This window comes from Gymnogyps californianus, chromosome 1 (genome assembly GCF_018139145.2).
Source record: "Gymnogyps californianus isolate 813 chromosome 1, ASM1813914v2, whole genome shotgun sequence".
Classification (NCBI taxonomy): domain Eukaryota; kingdom Metazoa; phylum Chordata; class Aves; order Accipitriformes; family Cathartidae; genus Gymnogyps; species Gymnogyps californianus.
Genome location: NC_059471.1, coordinates 188,973,491 through 188,998,624, shown reverse-complemented (window position 1 = coordinate 188,998,624; position 25,134 = coordinate 188,973,491). Strand labels below are relative to the sequence as shown.

Below are 25,134 nucleotides of genomic sequence, written 5' to 3'. Positions count from 1 at the left end.
GACAGTCATACAGAGCGAGGCTTCTACCCCTTGGATTCACTGCTTCATCATTAATATCTGCCTGCTCTCAGAAGAAATTTTAGATAACCAGTTTTGCTAAAATTTCAATAGGTTAGTCTTCCTCTGTGTCAGCTTGCCCAATATTATTGCTGTATCAGTGCAGTTTTATTAGTTTATTCATCTCATCTAATTCAAAAGACACTATCACAAGGGGGCTAGCATGCAGATAATTCTTTTTTGAGAGGTAATGTTTACCCAAAAAAAGCAACATGGCACAGGAGTCTGCATATTCTTTGGGTTTTGTCAGAAGTCTGCTCAGTTAGTGTAATCCCTTCTCCTGCATCCAGTAAAACACCAGCATTTTTCCTCATTCTGCCTCTTAGCAATTTTTATACGGGAAATTCCTATCAGAAAGGAAGATCTGTATAAGCAAAGGGTGAATTATCTTCAAAAAATTCAAAAATAGTGTGTAACACCTAAGTCACATCTCTCTGTCTCCTCACAGGTATATTCTTAGCCCTTGATTTTCCACTGCAGGATCTGCATTGGAGAAAAGTGGTGCTATAAAGTTCTGCATGTGAGTTATCTACATACAGACCCTGGGGGAAAAAAATCCTGTAGGTGATTCTACTATGACAATCCCATGGCCACTGGGAAAAAACCTGGAATAACCAGGGGCTCTTATTGCCAAAAAGCAAAACCATAATAGAACAAAGCTTGTTCTGACCGGTAACTTCAGATAAGCTCTTTACTTCTCTATACAATCAAATGAGTTCTCACTTATCATAGAAATATGCCATTTTAAGACTAGAGAAGTCCTCCACATAAAACTTTTCTACATCAGACTTTTCTTGGACAGGTGAAAGGGCTGTTAATGGGAAAAGAACTGAAATTTTAACTAGATTATCAGCAGTATGGAATTAAATGCATAGTAACATAGCAATGATTCCTTGAGTAAGCTTGAGCATGTGGAGAAGCCACAGACACCAGATTCCAAGAAACAGGTGTCCACTTGGCCAATTTTAATACACATGATATCAGTGGTGATCAAGAATCACTTAACCTGTGAAAACTAGCTAGTTGCCTGAGCAAATCTTACAGCCTTAATCAAGGGGTCCCCATACTGCACTGGCACTTTGAGTCTCAGCAGTCCAACTAAATAACTATCTATGGGTGCCAAGTGGACCTTACATTTCCACATCTTTTGCCTCCAGACCAAGGACAAAACATATTGGAAAGGCATTTTGGGGAAGGCAGAATACATGCTCACTGTGCTACATCTGCTCTGTGAAATAACGGAGGATTCTCTAGAAATTTTCTGTGCTTTCATAGAGCATTAGAAGTAAAGTGTCTATTTACTAATTGCACATTAATTACCAGAGTACTTGTAACACGATCCTATACTGTAATCAGCAGCATACAAAAATTGCAAGCTATCTAGCAAATGAACTTGAAACACTCCAGATGTATGTGTTAAAGTCCAATTGCAAAAGATTAGAGTTAAGACACTGGTTCCAGGGAGCATATAAATAATTTTAAGTCACACTGAATTCTATAAAATTACTTTTGTGTTTAAAATTAAGCGTATTCTTCAGTGTTGCTCCTTCACAGCTTTAAGTGTAATCATCCAGTTTGCTTGGCAAGACTCTTTGAAATCATATCTTCAATTCCCAGCCAGCAAGATGACTTAATTCCTTTAGCTTTAAAGAGTGATTAATCACATTTCAGATATTTTGTCATCATTGGCCATGTTGGTAACATAGAAAGTGATGTTTTATCTGCCCAGTGTAGATATTAACAATCTCATAAAAATAAATTTGGATGGAAAACTTTTATCTTGCTGTTGGAATGCCATGATCTGTCTTCTAAGATCTGCTTGTAAGAACTATTCAAAAAATCAATTATTCATGTAGTAAAAGAAGTGTAATCTTCAGTAAACTAGCTTGAAGTTTTCCTGAGAGACTTTCCAAATTTTAATTTAGTATGTTTCATATAGATGCAACTTGAATTTCTCACCTGCAAAAAACTCTGATGTTATAATATTGTCCTGTGCCGAGGAATTTGTATCTAATACAAACTGAGTTGAAAAGATCTATGGGTCCTTCTTAAGACACAAAAAAAGGGGGAAAAAATACAATAAAGATTGATCCTCATTTATTTCAAAACGTACTTTCTTTACTGATCCTCAGATGTGTCAGGAGGTGATGAAACTAACCCAGGCTTGATACTTTGCTGATCAAGCGTTTTACTCTGTGAACTGAAACATTGTCTAGAACTGTTCCACTGATGCTGTATTATTATTATGTGTGCACACACACTGCTCAGTAACCATAAATCTTCATATTTCTTAATAGTGTTAATTTTAACCTTAATGATAATGTTCCATCTACCTGTAATTCCTTTTTCTCCTTAAAACCAAAATACTGCATTTAGTCTTGCTGCTAGAAACAAAAGACACTCCCAGTTCTTCAGCAGTCTCAATTTCTTTCCATCCCACTTTTGCTAGTATTCTTTCAGTCAACTCTAAAACAATTTCAACTTTAGAAAATATTGAGTGCCACAGTGGAGGGTAGTATCAGAACAACAGTTCTTTTTGGACTGGCATTCTTTCATCATTGTTATTATCTCAACTTTTCAGAGGCTAATCAGCTCAAATTTCAATGCCTCATCACATCAGTACATCCTGGGAAATCACTGTAAGCTTTCCATTGATTTCTAACTACAATAATTGTTCCCTTGGTCCCTCTAAAGGGCTACATTCACTGTAAAATCTCTACTGGTATCCCTCCTCTGAAGGACACCTGTTTTCAGAGAATGCCTGTGGTAATAGGAAAACATTTATTAAACAGGCAGATTACAGTGAATAAAATGGACTTCAGAAAGCAGATAGTGATGGTCAACAGTCAGCTAATTCAGTACCGCCCTTCATCAGTTGCTACATATTGCCTTTCTATTGTTGTTTTATTCTATGCATGTTTTTATACCACATTTATCATGGTAGTATCTGAATGCCTTCCAGTAGTACACGTAGCAATGTGACTAGCATCTGTCACACGTTCTTTGTTCCCTTGTCTCCTCCCTAGGGAGAACTGTATGTACTGAGAAGCATTCTGCTTTGGTAAGGCTTGATTTTTTTTAACCAAGCACTACTAGTTACTGCAAGAAGGATGTGGAATCGTAACTGAAAGGTGATCCAGAAACAAAGCTTTTACTTAAACATTCCACAATATGAGAAGATTAGATCAAATCAAAACCCAAGAACCAAAAGCATTTGAGGTCCATTTCACTTTCAGCATGAACAGTGGCTTAGCAAAGATATGCAAGTGCTTAAACTAAAGCCTAATTTGACCTCATGTTTTCTTTTTTTAAACACAGCATGAGAAGCAAAACAAACTAAAATTTCTATACATTTTCATGGTCTTCATTTTTTCTAAAGGCTGCAGGCTCCCTTTTGCCATAAGAATATTTATGATAGCCCCCCTTATGATTAAATCACAGACATGAGAAGGATTGAGCCTGAGGCTATAGCCTAAATCAACGTCTCTCTTTTTGTGCTTTACAGTGCTCCGCACAAGAGCTCTGATACAGTATGTATCCTGTAAAACAAAGCATAACAGCAGGCTCAGTTTGCTCCATCCTGAAGGTAATGATTATTTTGCAGCACCTTTCTCATGTGCAGACTGAAGATGTAAAGATGCCTCTGAAGCAGACTGAAGCCCCAAAGAGCACTATCTAACAGGTTCTTTTTAGTCATGAGTAGGAGTTAACAGAGCCAGCTCTGGTTAAAAACAGTATACATCTGGCCAGTGTGTACCAAGAAGCATAGCGTCACATTTCTGACACCAAGAGGAGCATCTGTTACACCTTTTTTACTTAAATAGTAATATCCCAGACCAATTCTGGATGCTTTGCCTTTTATGCAATCCTACTGTTTCTTGCCGTAACTGTTCAAGCAGTTATCGTGCTTGCTGTGTGACTGAGCCGCTATAAATCTACATCAGTAAGCCCATTTCTTACATGACGGTGGCACTCAAAGTATGTCTGCACCACAAACTCTTTTATGACTTTGTACACATATCCCTCCAGGTACATCCAGCACTGGAAGAAGTTAAGCTGTGCAACTCAGAGCTCAGTATAGGCTGGTGATGCAAAAATATACTAATCTTCTGAGCTTATGTTAAACCCTGGATTTTCATGTTGTTTCCCAGTACCCAAGCTCAGTAGTTTGACAGTGGTTTTGACAGATCTACACTACATAACCATGTTGATATATGTAAGAGGAAAAGTCTTCCATTTACATGGAAAATTTGAGATACAAGAATTTAAATCTGCAAATATTTCTCTATCAAAATATCATTTTCCCCACTTCAAAATGTCTTACATGATAAAATATTTTACATGGATATAACTAAGCTTATTTTGATTGGAGTGCCACTATTTAAAAGCTGGTCAAAGTAGTGCTCTCTTATAACAAATACAGCAGACTAGATTAATAATTTCTAGGAAATCAGTAATAGCTAAATGAATAAACTCAAGCACTAATAGAAATTAGATGTTAGAACATACAGTTCATACCATGATTACTTACAGGGTTTGCAGGGTCCAACTGGACAGCCTTATTAGCATCACCTATTGCTTCTTTCCAATTTTCTATTACCAATGCAGAATAAGTGAGAGAAAACAGCAAAAAAACCTGTGGACATTTTTCTTACAGTTAGATGTTTTTCACAATGAAATCAGAGCATTTAATATATACAGTATGAGTATGCAATATTGGCATTTTTTACATTTCCTTGATAGTATCTGAAAGTCCTCTTCTAAAAATCTTGTTTGCTTTACCCTAATGAAAACTACTTCTACTCTTTTTCCTGTGCAGCCATTATATCTAAGCATCTGTCTACTCCAAGTGCCTCCTCTGAGACACTCCCAGCTAATGTCTAACACAATCCTTTCAGATGGCATTTCCTCACTCAAACATGAAGTTGTACAATATATTCCAAATGACTTAACAACTTGCTGCTGCCAAGAAGCAAAGTCCCATTCCTGTCACGTTCTCCCACTACCATGCCTGGTCTCCAGTTAACTCATCTCTTGTAACTGGCTGACTTTTTAACTGAAGCATACTAAGTCCGCTAAGTAAGTTTAATCCTTATAAGACAATACAAAGTTCCAGACTGAGAAGTGATATAAAGGCAGCAAATGCTGCAACCATAGTTTGTGCCATGTTAGACAGCAGAAAATCCACACAGAAATGAAGTTTTGGCTGAAAGACAGATTTTATGGTGAGCAAGACCCAAACTCTGGGTGCAACTTCTGTTGAAGTTGGGTACACATCTTTCTCTCATGCCAATTCTTTCATGCCTAATAAAGGTTACACTTACATTGCCACCTTAGCGTCCCTTTAATTCCACCAGCCTATTTTCATGAAATTTGTGGGAACTGAGGATCTCTGAGTTTCTGACACTTTGACACTTGGCTGAAATAGGCCAACAGGATCAAATTCCTAGATTAGGGATCTGGAGTGTAATTGCATGAGCCACTTTTCCTTTTGGAAACAAGCTACAGGTACTCTTGGAAGAAGACAGAAAATGAATGAACCACAAGTGACAGACATTAGTCACGCTGCCTTCTGCAATACTGGTACCAGCTTACATACAACGCTGACACGACAGCCCACAGCAGAACTTGTACATACGAGAACAGAAGATGCCCAGTTTTCACTGGCACACATACCAGGCAAACTGTGGCTCCAACAAGATGGCATTATATACACTTGCAGCAAATTTTTACTTAATTCAAATTTCAAAAAATAATTCCTGGACAATACTCATGGTGGTTTTGCTCACTGCAAAGTAAAATCCAGAAGTAAAAGAGCAGGCATATTTGAGCCAAATTCATAACGTGCATTTTTTGAATGAGTTGTGACCTCTAGCCACCAATGTGGCTAAATAAATGCATGGTCTACTGCATCAGAGATATGGGAAAACACACAGTGAAAATGCACATCGTTCTTACCACTAAAGCTTACAGTTCAAATAGAAAAAGCATACAGCTGGAAATAAAACAAGAGACCAGAAAAATGCAGCTACACCTTCATGGTCACAAAATAAATTGAAAGTGAGTGGAGTGCAGAACTCACAAGCCCCGAGTTCCAAGTCTGGAAAGGAGAACAGCTGGTGTTGCAATGGAGATTTTTCACTGATGTATGGTTGTCCCTGACCACCTATCTAGCTACTGATACCTTTCTGAAAAGATGAGTACTCCCTTTTCTCTCCCCTTTGCACCCTCTGCACATCTGCAATGACTTATAAAGCCAAAATATACAACATACCTCATCTTTCATCTTCTCCTTTACCTGGTGGTACCAGGTATTATTGTCATTATTATTGGCTTTGGATTCTAAAAATACATTTCATAAAAAGACAAGTAGATTTATACAGTATTTTAATTTATTTAAAACCATCAGAAAGACATGCTGAATAAGGTCAGTAAACAAAATCATGAAAAAATGAAGAGAATAAAATCTAAAAACTGGTATATGAATAAATGTTATCATACATAGCAAATACACCTATAACATATATATTTGATTATGAAACAATATGGAAGAAATACGTAAAATGCAGATATTTTTAAGAAATTATTTGTACAATTTAGTCAAAAAAGTTACATAATGCCTTTCTGAAATGGACTACTAACTGCAGGAAACAGACACATGAATACTGATAGACTCTTCATCACTGTAACACCAAAGGTTTGGTGAATGGCACAAAATACTTCATTTGCATCAACTCTCTGATCTAAATAATCCTGCAAATTCATATCTGGAGCCAGCCAAATAAACATACTTAACAAGATTAGCCACGACTGCAAATGTTTTGTTTTGATACCTGTAGTTTTGAGTCCTAAGAGTGCAAGTAGAAATGACAATTACATGCATGCACTACTGTATTGCCTGAGTATATGAGTATTTAAAGCTGAGACTTTTAAAATCCATTTGAGCCTGGTGCAGCCCATTGGAAAAAACTGAAAACTGTGTGTCAAAATCAAATCTATACCACTGTCCAATCTGTACTTCAACATTTGAAAATCAAACGGCATTGCTGTACACATGTATTCAATTAGAAGAACAGAACTCACTCAAAACCCAAAGTAGACTCTAAGGAAAGTGTTTTGCCACTTGTAACAATTGTTAATAATACAATGATTGTGTTTATGAATGAGAAAAAGCTGTACACAATCAGTCAGTCAAGATTTCCACAAGATATTCCATTAAAGAGCTGCTTTGCTCATATACAATAACAGAAGTAAATACATGTAAGGGAGGATGAGGACAGACAGACTGAGAGCTTGTGTGCCTTTTCTGGAGACGTCTTTTATTTCTTTAATTCCCCTATATAATCTATTATTAACATTGTAAAACATAACATATAAAATGGTCTGCTCAGCAAGCTTCTCATATAAACTATTTTAAAGTTTTATTGCTGTTTAAAAACAAAAAGCAAAATTAAGCGTGACTTTTACTTTCAAAAGGAACCCATGCCAATTTTACTTGTCCAAGCTGCACTGAAGTCCCTGATGTAAGAAACATTTCTCCCAGAAACTTTTAGACCTTGTACTGATAGCACTCTATCACTGAAAAGTAGTGTTATATCTACACTTGCAGCACATAAATCTGTGTTACAGACTGCACAAAGTCTAATCTTGCTCCAAGATTGGTTCAGAAATTATTAAAAGAGTTAATACCATCAAATTTTAAAAAATGTGTTCTAAAGGTTTGGCTGGGTTTATGCAATGAACATTTTGCTTTCATTTTTGCATAAACACAGCATGCTTTCAATTACACAAGTTGCTTTACATGCATGTTCCCCAGCATCTGCAAAAAAAATCTCATGGAAGATCAATTTCTACTTTAAAAATTTATTTTATTTAAAAAAAATAAATTTTATTATACTTTTATTCATATGATATTGCTGAATTTATTCTGAGGGAATAAATTTTCTATGAAAAGATCATATTTTTAAATATTTTAACTATGTAATTTGTACATGTTAAAAACATAAAGATTGACAAAAATCCCTAGAGTAGTTCCTTTTCAGATTAACTGTTTTCATTTTGTATCTTAAACTCATACTTAATTCCCCTGCAGGTCAAGGAAGGAACAATAGCTTGGAGTATCAATGAGAACTAAGTACTGGTGAAGAAGGTACCGCAAGAGAGGAAGCCCACTAGGCTGCCCAGCTGCCAAATTCACACTGTGCTCAAGTGCAAAGTGGTCTAAGACCCCTTTCGGATACAAACAAGAACACTGCTGTACGTGGATGAATGTCAAATGAAAGTATTTTTATTACCCAATTTCCCTACTCTTTCTAACAATCTGACTATGGTAAGAAACAGGAAACAAAGAACAAAATTATCCTCATAGGCATATTTTTGTACCTGGAATTTCAATATTTGTTGACTAAATTTAACCAAAGTTCTAGAGAATCTTACCACATTTCACATGTGCATATGCTCTTCGACAAAGTGCTGGTGTTTGGAGGATAGATGTGGAAACACAGCCAACCTGACATACTCTCTGTAGAAAAAGAGACGGGATCATGAACTATAAAGTTATGATTTAAGCAGCAGCATTACACTACATCCAATATCATTACACCAAGTAAACACTGTCATTACAAACTTAATGGTATTCTTGAGACATCCACATTAGCACCATTGGTCTTTTATTTATTTCAAATTACTGTTCTTATTTACCTCAGCAGGGCTCTATACGATTACTCCCCAGACTGCTCAGACTCCTATGGGGATGATTTATGTTGTCATTCCAATATAATGTTTCCCATAATTGTACTGTGTTTAAAAAACATTAGAACCCAAGGGGCTAGACAAGGAGTTATAATATTAACAGCATGCTCGTATAAATCAATTTACTCCCTTGGAGGGAAAAAAAAATGAAAAAAGAAGTTAATAAGATTACAGAAGAACTGCAAAGCCAATGCAAACCTACCATTTTAAGTGTGTTTAATCTATAACTGTAAATGCATCACAGATAAATTCTGGAAATGGAAACATAAGCAGGAATCCATTTCCACATGTGTAGTATTATGTTATTGACATTAGTAGACTGATCATAAAAAGTAGGAAAAACATCATTTCACTGAAAAGATTCAATCCCAGAAAGTGGCAAGCCCCCCAAATGCTGGAAATGCACAATACTTTTAAGAGCTCAGAGACTCTTGTAAGATCAACCTAACATTAGTGGCAGGCATAATTTCATAATTGCATAATTTTAAAGATTCCAAGTATATTGCAGGGATCAAGAAGTAACCCATGATTTCAGAAACACTGACCATTAAGGATAAAATCTAATGTCAAGGGTTATGTGGGTAGAAAACCAGGGAACTTCAGCCTCTCTTTTCCATTACCTGCTAAAATATCTCATTTTATTTTAAAAAATCTCACAAGTCAATTTTTAATACGCTTAATGCAATGTGCAAGCATAAGATAACCTAATATGTTCAGAAGATGGATTATTTGTAGCTCAGTCTGATCTGAGCCTCTAAATGCAGTATTGTTTATTGTATTCACTGATCTAATTTTGCTGTACTGTAGCTATATTCTAAGATGCAGCTGTCAATCACTTTAGGATAAATTTAGTGTAATAAAAAACTGCAAGACTGAAACAGGACAACAAATACTAAAAAACACTATTCTGATATACTCCCTGATCAAAAATGTAGCAGCTCACTAAACCTAGGATATTCTCCTCCCCCCAAAAGAGCCGGCTATTATGCAACATACATACCATAAATCCCACTGCAGAGGTACCTTAGGGATAGATGAAACTTCTATTGCTTTAATGAGTTCATCCAAAGCCTGTTTATGGTGATTCCATTTTTGCGAGGCTACAGCTAAATGATCAGAATCACAAACTAGTTTTTGCAGTTTTAGCCTTGCTTAAGTTCGCTTCACCCTAATGAAAACTACTTCTACTCTTTCTCCTGTGCAGCCATTATATCCAAGCATCTGTCCGCTTCAAACGCCTCCTCTAAAGTACTCTCAGGTAGTGTCTTTCTCAGGACAGACTCTTAGCTTCTGTAAAGCAGTCTGCTCTACAGGATTAAGTGGAAATATGCCGCTTCACAGCAGCTGAGGATCTAACCCTTCAGTCATTAACTAGAACAATGAAACTTGCTGCTGGTGCAAGAACTATATTATTATTTCACATTACAAAATTTTCAGTCCTAATAAGAAAGGAGGTGTTTCATAAAGCTGACAAGTTAATTTTAAATGCTGCAAACTTATCACCATACTAAGCCACAAAAAATTATTTATTTCAGGTTTGTAAAAAAAAAAAAAATCGGTATTTTGAATTCCGACATCAAATCACACATAAGCTGCAAACAGAACTGCTTAGGTAAACAGGAGTGCAGATGATCAGAAATTATATTACCAAAAAAAGTTTAATCAGAAAACATCAGGTTGTTCAGCACAAAGTATTTCATTTAACCACCTCCTCTGGAAGCAGGAAATCTGGAAAATCCAGATAACATACTGCAGGACAGGTTACCTGAAGATTTTGTCCTGGAGCCGAAAATCCCTGCAAGCACCAACACTGTAGCAATTGCAAAATGTGCTGGTGGGAACTGCAGCAGAGGCAGGAGCTCTGAAAGTTCCATGCTTTAGACTTGCAGTAAAATGAAAAATAATAAATACAACTAATTCCTTCATGAACAGGAGGACCAATAGCTGGAGCTTGGCTATTGATTGCAATGCAACCAGACATTAACACCTTTTAAAAGATATGGGAAGAAGAAAGGTGAAGACTTGGAGGGAAATCTGAGAAGTAATATGAAAATTAGTCTTCATGCTTTTTAAATTTATAGCCAGGCCTTTCGTAAGAATTTTCTCTTGCACACAGGAGGGGTGTCCTGCCCATTTATACCAACTTTGAGGACAATAACATTGCCAGCGGTGCTGAATGTATTGCCCTGAATTGACATTCATCAGTCAGACTGAAGTCCTCCTCCTTTTCTCCTGCTGACCCCACCACACGTCCTCCCAAATTTCCTAGCAGCTCTCCAGGACCGTGTATTTACGAAATACCATTTGTTCAGTATTTTTCCATTCAGACTCCAGAATCACAAGCCAGCTTCCCTCCTCTGACAACATATAATTTAAGACTGCCAGACTTCACAAAGCAGTCAAGATTTTTTCCCACCTCATGGGTTTTGGAGTCCTCGGTGATTACTTTAAAGTTATTGGGTACTTTTCATTTGTTTCTGAGGAGGGGAGCATTTGGGGAACATCACACAGAGGAGCTTCCAGATTTTATACAGCAAAAGCCACTGTTTTCGTGCAAGCACATGGTACCAGAGGCTGAAGCAAGGAGCTCTGGTCTCCCACTTGTCCTCTATTAAACCACTTGCGGGTTACAACTGCGAGTAGCCACTATCCCACTCACAGCTGTGGAGAAATGCCTCCCACAGCCTCCACAGGAGCAGTGCAATCCCCAGCAGCCTGAAAGTCACACATAAATGGCCAAAAAAGGGGAGGATTAATTATGCGCTTTGAATTGCCACTGGCCTGCAAAGATGTTCCTCTCTGGAGCCAGAGGCAGCAAAACACCACAGCGGATGGCGCGGGCCTGGGCTCCACCCGCGGAAAGACATGGCGGCAGGTGGCGAAACCCCACCCGGGGCGCCGCCTCCCGGCCCCAGAGGGCGCCCCTGGCGGCAGGTGGAGTTACCGCCCTCCAGCATGCCGGCCGCGGCCTGCGCTCGTGGCGGCGGCGGGGCAGCCATGGCAGGCGGGGCGGCCATGGCGGGCGGGGTAGGGCGACGCTGCTGCCCACCCGCTGCCTCCCCATGGGCGCCGTGGCAGTGACCTCCCTTGCCGTGGCAGAGGGGTGGGGGTGGCCTGCGGGGCCTCCAGTGTGCTCCGGTATGTGAGAAATAGGTAGAAATATTCTGTCTTAACTGCTTCATATCTGCTTGTCTCTCATTGTGTGAAGAAGAAATAGAAAATTTTAAACAATCTTCTTTACCTGTTACTATTATTCCCTTTTTATGCTTTAATACTTGTGTTTTAATAAGTTAATATATTATTACTGCTGTAATACTGAAATAAAGTGTTAAAATAAAGTTAGTCCTATTTGGACATTAAATCAACAAACGTGTCAATGATTTACTTGTGTAACTGAAAATATCATAAATGTTCTAGGCCTTAAAAATTATCCGCTGTCATTTAATGATTCTAAAAATGGTATCTGATGTAAAAAGACATTATTGTGATACTTTCTTTGCAAAATACCATCGTTTTTTCAACACATCCAGTCTCATGGCCGACGCATGTAGGTTTTTGTGAGACCTTCAGAGAACGGCGATAGAAGTGACCACTGAGGGAGTAATCCTAGACCTAAGGTAGGAGATAAATGGGGGTGGCACAGAAGCAGCATCAGGCAGAAGCCGGGAGCAAATTAATTTCCCTGTGGCCCGTCCACTGGGTGTCGGTTGGTATCAGCTGGTATTGGAGGAAATCAGAGTTCTTTCCTCCTGCATGGCTGCCTTCTGAAGTCGGGTTAAAAATTTGGGCTTGAATAAGGTTGCCCTTCTGAACAGCCGTAAGCATTGCTGTGATCTGTGCCTGTTTCAAACTGGCACTGCCCTGTCTTAAGAAAAATGAAAGAACAGCACAAGACTAATAATTGTCGCACCAAGAATGTCGTAAACATGTTGATCAGTTGGCCATGTTACCTTCCTTAGGAAGAAACCAGGTAAATCACGTGAATTAAACAAATATGACATTTATCCCAGTCTTTTCATAGCAGGATTTTAATTTCTTCCCAAACCTGTTTTAAAAGTTAAATCTATTTATAAGCATGGCCCCATTCCTTGGAAAATACAGTTGTTCAGTGTTAGCCATGCGGCTTTGTGATTCCTGGCATCTGGCTTTCATTAAAAAAAAATAAAGAGCACATCTTAGCATGAAGACACATAACAGATAATTTAAACATCTGGATAATTTAAAGAACATCATAGACTATATTTGAAAGTTTATTTTAGAGTGTTACAGTGAATTACATTTGCTTAATCATAAATACCTCAAAATTATTCTTTTTGTTGTATTTTAAAAAGGAGCAAAAAGCTCAAAATTTCTCTACAGTGAGGATGCCAAGAGGTTAGAAGGATATAAAGAAATACCATTTTTCCATTTTTTTTTCTAAGTTATTTTCTCCTGCTTCACATAAGTGTTGTATGCTTAAGCATCAGGCTGCCATGGGTTTTCTGAGTGCAGCTGCACACTCCTACAACAAAGAGCTGCCACATTAAAAAAAAAAACAAAACAAGTCATATCAGAGAAATGATTGCTATTCATTCACTGTTCACACATTCATTAGTTCTGGCAACTCATGAATACGTTGGGTCTCTTGCCCTTGTACATATTTAATCTCTGTAAATGTGCTATATCCTGGGCGCATCAGAGCTACTGCAGAGACTACGACACATTCAGGTGTGTCAGTGATGGTTCACAGCTAACCGTCCTGTGTAAGTTATCTGGATAATGCAAGAAGTTCTGCACTTTCTCATTAAATATATGACTGCTGCAGTTGTCTCCAGCAACTGGATAGTTAAAATCAGAGTTTGGCACGGCAGAAACATAATTCAAAACCCCATATGCAGAAAAAGGCAGTTTGGGAATATATCTAAGTCATCTAATGTCTACCTGCTGCCAAATGGGGCAGTCCCACTGCCTTTACCAGACTGAGCAGTCAAGCATCTCACTTGCCCCAAAGCTGCCATTTATCTGACACCATGGTAAGGCAGTTCATGGAGCCAGCTTGCCGGAAAATTGGAACCATTTCCCTGCACGACCAGATACGCACCAGTGCCAACACAAGAGAGGCAACTGGAGCACATGGATTAAAGAAGGGAGCAGAGGTGGGAAAACAGAGCTGTCCAGTTTTTGCAGCATCTGGTTCAGTTTAGCTGAATACCTACTGTAATAGGTAGGTATGTACTGTAATACCACTTTGGAAGCAACAGAGTATCTAACAGTAACAGGAAAGACTAAATGCAGATTAGGAAATCCAAAATCCTATTACCTCTGCAGAGTTGATGTTCCTGAACTAGCTTTCATCTGTATAGGAAGCAGAGGCTAAAGCATTCTCTAAGAGCTGGCACTCACAAATGCTATTACCAAGAACTGAGCAGGGCTTATTATTTTTTTTTTAAATCACAGTGAGAGATATTTATTAGTGAAAGCAGGCCTGTAGTATGATGTGGGAGACCAATATGGAAATCCCTTTTGAGCATGAAGAGGTTCAGACCACATCTTCCATTTTCTAAAATAGTACCCTCTCTATCAGGCCCTATTCAGAGCAGAACAGGAGACCAGCATCTACAGCTTACAGTTCGCAGTGCCTAACCTTTCAGGCCCTAATCATAAGCACATGAAAAATCACATTTTCTTCAGTTGGCCAGACTAGCAACTATAATACACAACAAGCCAGTTCGAAACTATTAGCCCATCTAGGTTCAGAATAATACCACTGAAAAGGGAAAATACGAGTCTCTTCAAACTCACGCTATAGAATACATGAAAGTCTAACTCATAACAAAATGCCATTGTATGAAAAATAACCTTCATCTTAGCTGTAATTTTCCTGCCCATAGGTGCTAGAATTACCCACAAAAGAGGTAGTTCAAATAGAGTTAATAAAAAGTGAGCAGTTGTGTACAGCAGCTGCCTTTAAAGATTAAAATCCTTTTGCCTATACCAAAGACAGGATCTGTAGGAGAGTCACCTTCCCCCAAAATTGTAATGTAGATCTTGAGAACACAGAAACAGGTTGCTATAAAACATGGAAGCAATTTGCCTTGGAGCAAAAATGGTAGCCAGTAATGACAGTCCATTTTATGCTTCTGTGACTGAAGAGGTGATTAAGTTAAAAAAAAGTTATAGCATGGTTAACAGAGACTCTGAGACCTGAACTATACTTCAGGATACTGAAAAAAACTATTGCTAGGTCCTTTGAATTATCCTTTCTGTAGTCCATTCATATTGTTCCCACAGAGAACAAAGGGAAACAAGCAAGTCCAGATGTTTTATGCTTTTTGCAATATTCTGTGATCAGTGCTCCCAGTACCTAAGCAAAGACATGGCTTAAATGGAATGAGTATTCAAAACTCTCATTTCCAAGTAAGGGGAAGGAACATCAGATTTTTTTTATTTTTTTTTCCCCAAGAACAGAAGCTTAGGGGAAAAAATCAGTTACCTTATATAAACAGGAGAGAATTTTGATTGCTCCAATTCTAAATTGCTGACAGTTGATGAATCTGTAAGTATATTTTTCATTAAAATTCTCTGGTGACATTTCAGGTAAATTCAGAAAGAGGATATGGGCACTAAAGCCTATGTATCCAGCAAGCCACATGGGAAGTGGTAGAGGTGCTCTTTTCACCATCCATCATTCCTCTTGAATCAGTGTAAATGCACAGCAAATTCATGAAACCAGAACTGGAGGAGATGGGATGAGCGTGACTCTCTAACTGATGGTTAGCAAAGCCATTTTAGAAGGAAAGCTCACGTCTGTGCTCATTGCAGCTAAAGCTTTTATGTATTTTATATTACACAGTGATTAGATATAAGCAAAGAACCCTAGGTGCAGAGACAAAGAATTTGGAATATCATCTGTCTGGAGAAGGTCCCTTAACTTGAGAGCCTTTCCTACAGTTGCACTTGCTTGATCACTTGGGGAGTTTTGAATTCTTCTCTAGATGACAGCAGAGTTTCAGTGAACAAAATCAAAGAGAGCCATGTGCAATAGCCTGCAGGTGACTGCACTTTTTTTTGGAGATGGGAGATAAAGTTGTAACATTTCTCATGCCTCAGCTTGGAGGGAGACATGGAATGGGTCTCAGCTGCTAAATACACTTCACCTGTGCTTCAAAATACAGTAATTCTCACCTTCATGTGCATTAAGTGCTTTATTACAAAGCCTTCTGGAATCAGCCCCTCTTGGGAACGGAGGCAGAGGAGAGTTTAATTTCTGGGTTCTGGTTGGGCTGAGGCCAGAGTCATGCACAGAGCTACAACACCTGGGTGGTTCTGAACACCTCTGCAGGCATGCAGCAGTCCCAGGTGCAGGCATCCTCTTCCAGAAACACAGCCTTGCGCTTAGGTGCCTAAATTCTTCCTGAGCCTCACTTCCAGCCCCTAAGTCCTCTCTCTGATCTAGCAGTTTGTGCTACAAAGACATGCGGTCATAAAAAATTTTACCACAAAAGCCAAGCGTAAGTTTATGAAACCAAGAGTTATTATGTAAGTTATTTTTTAAAATTACAAAATCATTCTAAAAATTATAGAATTCTTTTACTTACGAAATCAAATATTTTGAGTCCTACAGTTGATCCTACAGTTCAGCTAAAATTTGAGCATCTCTGATTGGCTGTGTGCAGCATCCTCCCTCTTCTTCCCCCAGAAGAATTAAGATAATCTGGCCTCGGACACAGAATCCAGAGAACATAGAATCTACCAGAAAAAAAATAAGCTAATTCATATTCTGCCTGAAAAACAGCATAATAGGGCTTTGTGTTCCTTTCTACGGATCAGCATGTTCTCCTATTAAATCTTAATCAATTGAAAACTGGTTCTGTCATATAAAATGGACTAAAGAATTACAATTCATATTAGGGAGAGTAGACAGTTAATTTAAAAAATTGGAAAATAGTACTTACATCATTTTGAGAGATGTGGCACTGTGCAATCCAATATTAGGTATTATATGCTTTTGCTTTAAAAAATATAAACACCTTCCACCCCTACATGATGTGATATTGTATGCTTCCTTGTCAGCTTTCAAAATAGATTTGCATAACATATACCACTGATTTATAGAAGTCTGGTCTGGGGTGTGGTGAACATGATGTCTAGCCTATTTTCTGTATGATTTATAACTGCAAGAGCAGGGAAATGCTCTCACAGCTCTCATCCAACAATACACAATAAACTTTTAATTCCTTCACTTTCCTTTCAAAAAATATTGCAGAAGAGTTTTTAAATTGCCATTATCCGCATAGACCTTGGAAATGCTGCCAGAGGCAAAAGCCTTCTGTCCAGAGACCTCGTGTTTCCACACAGCTGCTCTGAACACACTTTCTTTACTCAGAATTAGAGGATATAAGAGGTACTGTTGTAGGTTCTAGGCTCCCTTGCCTTGTAACAAAGGAATCGCATCAAAGGATAGGGAAAACATTTATCCCTCATCCCATTACCAAGTAGCAAAAGCCTAGTGCTGAACGAATAGACCTTTCTCTCCACCATTAATTGTCACTGGATGTTGGTATTTTGCACCCCTAAATGGAGCCCTATTAATGAGGGAAAGAATCAGGTTACAAATTTGAGAGCCCTTTGCAGAAAACTCTCAGCTGGCACCTCTCTGTGTTTTCAAACAACCACAGTTACACTTGCAGTGCTCTCGCTGTCCCAGCCATTCCAGTAGTTGCATAAGGACACAGAGAAAAGTCCCAAGCTGACTCAGGAATTTTTTAGATCAAAGCCAATGTCTCAAACTGCGTGTGGAAATAAATGGACATTATGCATTGTGAAGTACTTTTGTTGTATGCTCTTGGAAAAAAGTAGGCTGCTCATTTCTCCACAGCGTCACTTTCTTTTTCAAGACAACAGAGTAAACAATGCATCACATACCAGTATCTAATGTTAGAGTCAGGCACCAACGTCCTCCTCCAAAACAAATATTCATATCTTACTGGGCAGCAGAAACAGAAAAATCCTGCATAAAACCTGCCATGCTTAGCTAAAAGCAGCAAGCAATATGCAATTCTCCATAAATTTGAATTTTAATCACAGCTGGCAGTCACACATCTTTAAAATGCAGATGTATTATCTTCCATGCCTTCCAGAAGGTTTCCTCAACCTCGTACCGTTGCCTCAGTCTAGAGTATTGAACTGCATCCATCTGTTTCCCAGCTCTGTCCTGGTCGAAAACAGGTAATAGGTAAAATGATGAACAGCAACATTAGTATAATATTATATAATGCCTTATAAAGAAAACATTAACCACCCACTTTCAGTACTGGCTATCTTCTCTAATGAAAAATGGAAGAATAACTGTTTCAGCCACACATACTGCAGTGGTTACTAGAGTCTGAAAATAGTTCAGCACAATTAGCTAATGAAACTAGGAGAAAATGTAGAAAAGTATTGATTAGACAGCTGGGAAAGCAAACATACATGTTGGGATTGCATTCCAGTCAAAAAGTCATTAAGAAACATCAGGACAGCAATTATCTCCCACTCTTTCCCTTCAGGTCAATTTCTAGTATTGGAGATTTTTTTTCTTCTTGAAGAGTGTAAGATGGGCAAGCCATATGTCAAATTTCAAATTGATAGAATTTCATAATGTTAAATTGTAAAAGGTTCTCATCTTTCCAAAGCATTGGTATCTAATTAGATGTAGATCAGATTAGATTACTTCTAGATTAGATTCCAAAGCATTAAATACTCAAAGTTCAGGTCAAGTGTAATGATCCACTTGTCTATTTTTTATGAGTTTGGTTATCTATCATTTCAGACTGCAATCATCTCAACGCACTACAGAAAAATTTCAAACTTTGATTGGCCATGAGCTCATAAGGGCACTCATAGTCCTAAATGTTAATTCTTCCTTGCTTCCAGGTGCCATCTGCAGGTAAATATTTAGTCATAGACAACATTCTTCCTTCATGACACTTATCTACTATGATTCCCCCAAGGACATCGTATCACAAGATTGTCTCTCTTCAAATCAATCTTCACCTTGAAATTTTGAGAACCCCTGCTTGGTCATTTTTGGTCATCTCTATTGCCACCTAGATTAACAAGACTCAAACTGAAAATTGCCTCTAAAAAATTTAAGTAGTCAGAAAACTTCTTGAAGATTTAATGTCCACCTAAGGAAGATTATCTTTAGCATTTTAAAGACTTTCTCAGAAAGCATTTAGTCTCTTAGAGGAAATTCTGCAATGATGCACAGCAATTTTCTTTTAGAACTGCCCCTTTTCTTCTCCTCTCCTCTCCTCTCCTCTCCTCTCCTCTCCTCTCCTCTCCTCTCCTCTCCTCTCCTCTCCTCTCCTCTCCTCTCCTCTCCTCTCCTCTCCTCTCCTCTCCTCTCCTCTCCTCTCCTCTCCTCTCCTCTCCTCTCCTCTCCTCTCCTCTCTTGCCTTCTGTTCCATTAAAATTTTGAAGTAGGGAGACTTCCATTCCTGATGACCAACCTCTCCCTCAGAAGGTAAGTACATACAATAAAATACCACAAAACAAATATGTGTTAGCCAAGTCATAATTCTCAATTCAGTGTTGACAAGCGTAAAGATGCAAAATCATTTCCATTCCAACATACTGCATGGAATGTCTTTGCTTGTTTATAGCATACATAAATTTTGAAAAATATCTATGTAAGTAAAAAGATCAATGCACAAGTCTTATCTTATGGAGGTAATGCTGGGAAAAGGGTAGAAAGTCTATCACATGCCTCTACAGAAGATCAGTCTGTCCACCTGGGGACTGTGATCTCCATGCAGTTTTAATCCCTGGAGGTATAAATCACAGGAGAAGATGCATTCTCTGAAAACAGTTGTCTTTTTTTGTTCTGGTACACAAAAAGAAAAATAAGTATTCAGCCATCAGCAGCAGTAGCAATAAATATTCAGCATTCTAATATCTAATTCCTAAGCATTTATAATCCAAAACACTGTTTTTACCAACAGTCTGTTTTAGTATGGTCCCAGTTTTTATCACTGACTTCCAATTTAAGATGAACCACTAGAAAACCAAATAATATATTACTTCTGGCATTATGGCTTTGTCATTAACAAAAATAATTGTTGTCCTTTACTGTGTATAAACTAATTTTCTAAATGTTTAAATGTTGAACAGGAGTGATCCCAAATTCTCTATGCTAATTCCTTTTTTTTTTCCTCAGAAAACCTCAGTTTAATCTTTATTTTTGCAATCTTCTTATTTGGAGCAGCTCCCAGATAGCCTCCAAAGTAGTTAAAGCAAATGACCTGAGGGCCTGGGGGGACCACTGCAGAAATACTAACCATGCAATGCTTGCATGATTCTTCCGAAGGACCATTCTCATGAATGTTTTGCCAGTATGTTTAGAAGAACCATGGTGGAATTATTCGGTCTATAATTACACATAAATTCCTACCTTGCTAAGAGGCACACAGTAATCATGAGTCTTGAATCATTCTCACACCAGTCCATATTTTCCTAATGTAATGCCATTAGTTCCACTGGTGTCACACACATACCCATGGGGTGAAGAGTGTCCTTGGGGGCTGGAGGGCAGCCCAAGTTGTGGGCTTCTAACTTTCACAGCCGTGGAACCAGAGTGCCACGGTTAGGGTTAAGTAATTCTATTTATACACACCTGTAACATGCAATGCTAGTACATGCATGCTATCTCTCTCTCTCACACACACACAAGAATTTCAGGATGGGAAAACTCCAAGAAATCAGCCACAATTTTGTAATAGATGTTAAATCAGAAAGAATTGTATCCGCAAAAATGTTAGTTGTACAAAACCACAAAGTACAAAAGAGGCTTACATTTTATAAATTACTACAAAAACAGATTACTACCAAATGTCTGTACTTTTCAGGTGGAGCTATCTTTGCAGTGGAAAAATGAATGAAAGAATGAACAAATGACGTATAAATGAAAGAAACAAATGGAGACTTCATCAAAAATACAAACACAAAACCAAACTGGAAAAACTGACGTAAACTTAGCTTCTTATATTCAGAACTGTATCTTGATATGAAAGTGGGTAGAGACGAATTAGAGAACTGAACACAGGAAAAGAAAGATGCAACAGACAATTCATACCATGGCATTGTAGAGTCCTTCTGTACTCAGTTTGACTTACTTTTGAAGTTAATCCAGAAACTAAACTTGCAGTGCTATTTTCCTCAGCACAGCAGTTACAGTAGGATAAAACTCATGTAAATGAAATTAGGCATTCATGTTTTATCTTGGAACAGACTTTGGCCATATTAGTTCCTGGTGAGATGTGATAGTCACTTCATTGCACCTGAGTGAGCTAAATACTCTTCATATGGAACTCAGGCCGTTCTACTATCATAAGGATTTTTCTATTTTTATGTCGTGAAATAAAAGAAAACAAAATAAGTCAACTTTTTCAGCAAATTTCCCCACTATAATTTTATTAGAGGAGGGGCTGGTGTTTCGATTAATCTAGCTCTTTCTTACAAGTTAACATAGACTCAAACATAAGTGTTTGAAACAGAAGTTGTTCAGAGATGCTCATGTATGTCTTTTTATCTTAGCTAAAACTTTGATGAACTGTTTCAAAGCAAGAGGTAAACTCCAGAGGAGTCAATGCTGGAATGCTTTGGGATGCTGAAGGTCCCTCATTTCTTTAGCATGGAAAGCTGCATCAGGGAGTCAGAGGTCTGTGAATACAGGATGTTGGAAACCTAACAGTTGTAACAGTACAAGGAAGATATCAAGCTCTTAGATTTTTTTTTTTTTTCAGTGGGCGAGAAACAACATACATCCAACACACAACAAGCACACGCATTTACACTGGTGTGCACTTGGGGCCACGTGTGGGGTAGCATAGCAGGGAGCAACCATGGCACAAGGCGACATGTGGGAAATGTCTTTTCCTATGATTTATATCACTGTGTGTTCCAGCGGATGACACCACATTAGTTTCGGTACACCACCACAGCCTCTCACAGTCATGACCCCATATGCCATACACTGATCGTTGATCACAGGCTCGATTGCTGACTGCATCTGGTGCATGGAGTTGCTTAACAGAAGACGATCTGTCTGGCTGCCCTTCAGACATCTGGGCTAGGTGATCACACCGCACAAGAATCTTATACTCGGTCTATAACCTCAACAGTTCCGTCATCTGACAGCACCATCTAGTTTCAGATACGTCTGGTCCCATATTTTTTATTATTTCCATCTCAGCTTTTCTCTTGTTTCAGTCTTTCAGTTCATTCTTATATCTCACACACTAGTTAGATAAATCACAAAACATAATTCTCCATGGTTATATGTTTCCCCGTTCATTACGTTATGGGTTAAATCTTAATCCAAATGGAGTCAGTGCCAAAATTTATATTGGTATCAGTGAGTCTGAGATTTCACTCTCCAGATATTTTGCATGTAAGAAGTCATGTCAAGAGAACAATAGTGTTTCACTATCAAGCACCCAGGAAGTCAAATAATTAATAGTATGACAAGCAGAATTCAAGTTGTTTTAATTTCAGTCCCTTTGTATATCTGCACTATCACGTGCCCTTTAGCTACGGCAGAGAAGTTCAGCTGGCACAGCTCCTGGTACACTTCTTGCTATTCTTCTGCCTCCCACTTCACCTCCTTTACCTGCTTGGGATCTTGCTCGTAGGATAACTCTCCCCTGCCCTCTGTCTCGTACTGTCTGTCCCAGAGTTGCTGCTTCCCATGAGAGGAGAAACTAGCTCCTGGAATTATCCTCCAACCGGCTCCTCACTCTCAGACATGAAACGCATGCACTGCCCTGAATGCAGACATGACTAAATCATTTGCCAAAAGTTCTGTGGCGCTATTCTGCCTCTTAGAGTGAAAGGAAATAGGACACAGTTGAGACACGTGCTGGAGCCTCTTGCTCTCGCACAGTCTTTCTCAGCCTCCCTGCTCACTCCAGCCCTGCTGAAGTTTGACCTCACATAAAAGCTGTTCAAAATCTGTGGGACCAGAAGGAGCGTGATCAAGAGGAAACATGATACTATAGCTCTTGGGCTCCCAGCCCTTTTTTGACAAGCAGCACCACTACTTCTGCCTTCTCCTTTACTGTGTTCCTGCCTGGTCCATCACATTCACACTTCCCTGGACTAAAAATACTGCCTCTCTTTACCCACTTCACTGCCCTCTTCTTGTCTTGCGGAGCTGACGCCCTCCTCCGCACTCCCAATACTGGGGCCACAGGGACTTAGCAGCAGGACAGGAACGGAAGGTATAGACCTAAGTCATCTCCTCTTCCTCCCTCACACTGCCTGTCATTACTGGTGGGTGTCCTGGTTTCAGCTGGGACAGAGTTAACTCTCTTCTTAGTAGCTGGTACAGTGCTGGGTTTTGGATTTAGTGTGAGAATGATGTTGATAACACGCTGATGTTTTAGTTGTTGCTAAGTAGCGCTTATCTTAAGCCAAGGACTTTCCAGTTTCCCATGCTCTGCCAGCAAGCAGGTGTGCAAGAAGCTGGGAGGGAGCAGAGCCGGGGCAGCTGACCTGAACTAGCCAAAGGGGTATTCCATACCATGGAACGTCATGCCCAGTATATAAACTGGGGGGAGTTGGCCGGGAGGCACGGATCGCGGCTCGGGAACTAACTGGGCATCAGTCAGCGGGTGGTGAGCAATTGCATTGTGCATCACTGGGTTTTTTTCCTTCCCCCCTCTTCCTTTTTTTGTTATATTCCTTTTCGCTACTACTATTATTATTATATTTCATTATTACTATTGTTAGTATTATATTTTACTTTAGTTATTAAACTGTTCTTATCTCAACCCATGAGTTTTACTTTTTTTTCCTTTCCTCCTCCTCACCCCACTGGGAGGAGGAAGGGGGAAGAGGCTGCGTGGTGCTTAGTTGCTGACTGGGGTTAAACCACGACAGTGGGACATGGAGCAGTAATGCAACATCACATCAAATTTTTAGAGCGCTCTCCTGGTGGGTAGCCAGTTCTGGAGCACAGCAAGGAGGACCAGGTTCCTGGGGATGTTTCTGCCACGAGTTGTCTGTAAAAACATGCAAACAGGTTTGAGGGCAGAGACTGGACCATGCAACTCCACATCTCCCATAGGAATCAGGCCTGTGTATCTTGTGTAGTATAGGCAGGAGGTGGGTCCCAGTTCTCCCAGGCAGAAAATGTGCAGTAGCACAGGAACAAGAGAAACTTACAGGTAAATTCAGGTGCTTATGGGCTCTGATCAGGCAGGATTTGTGCAGACTGTTCTACTGAAATCTTTTGGCTCTGCAGGTTTCTGCCAAGCATGTACAAACTGAGACCTTTCAGAAATACAATCAATCTGGAGTGGCATTGCTCTGCATAAGGCCATTCTGGCCACAAATACTGCTTCCTGTCCAATTCCAAGCCCTACTGAAAACTTAGGGATGCAAGACCTGGTCAGAAGAAAAGTTTGCCGAAATTCTTTTTAACTTAGCAGAACAACATCTTTTCCTTTGGTCTCATTCTCAGAAACAGCTGAAACTTTAAAGAAAAGGGGGTGGAGCAGGGAAAGGGAAAATCCTGTGTGAATCAGGCAGCCAGCAGGAAAATTTTCAGCACAGCGTTTAAAGTTTGGCAAAACCACAGGAAACAAAGTTTGGATCTTAACCTTCAAAGTATCATATAGTTATATTCACTGGCACTGCTACCAACTCTGCTTAATTTGGCACATCAGTATCTTTCCATCATTGTTAATTATAGTATTCCAAAATCATGATTTGTTCAAACAGATGCCACTTAATACAAAAAAAAGCCACATAAAGGTTTCTTTCTTTCTCCCGCATAATCTCTCCCTCCCATTATTGCAACAATACGTGATATGAGATGAGTAACACTCAGGCCTAGCTAACATCTAAACAGGGCAATTCTACACCCGCTATCCCCTGTTGGAACAGTCACTGTTATTTTAAGAAACCTATTCTCCCAAGAGAAAAAAGCACTTTATCTTTTCAGTATACTCACAATTTCTGCTGCAATTCACTGATCAGTATCATTATTGTTTTCAGCAGAGGGGTTATGTTTACAGGTCTGCTTTCATTGAATCATTTTCTTCTCATAAATCATTTAATCTCTTGCCAAGCTGCAATATCATACTTGGGCTGCACAACATAAAAATAGATGGATGATTTGCAGCCAGCAAACCAGACATTTAGAGCTCTATATGCTCTTTCATGAGTAGTCTACAAATAACATAATTTCATCATTTAAAAAATGTTGCTTTTCTCCTTTTAGACTCTCTGCTGTTAAATGCACAAAGTTTAATATTGTTAGTGCCTCAAAATTAATTAAAATATAGGCAGATCCACAGATAA

General features: G+C 38.9%; 1 protein-coding gene across 1 annotated transcript in view; it reads left to right on the top strand.

Moving 5' to 3' along the window:
- The window catches only part of BMT2 (base methyltransferase of 25S rRNA 2 homolog), a 245,468-nt gene that overhangs the window by 109,351 nt on the left and 110,983 nt on the right, over positions 1-25,134 (top strand). The window lies entirely within an intron of this gene.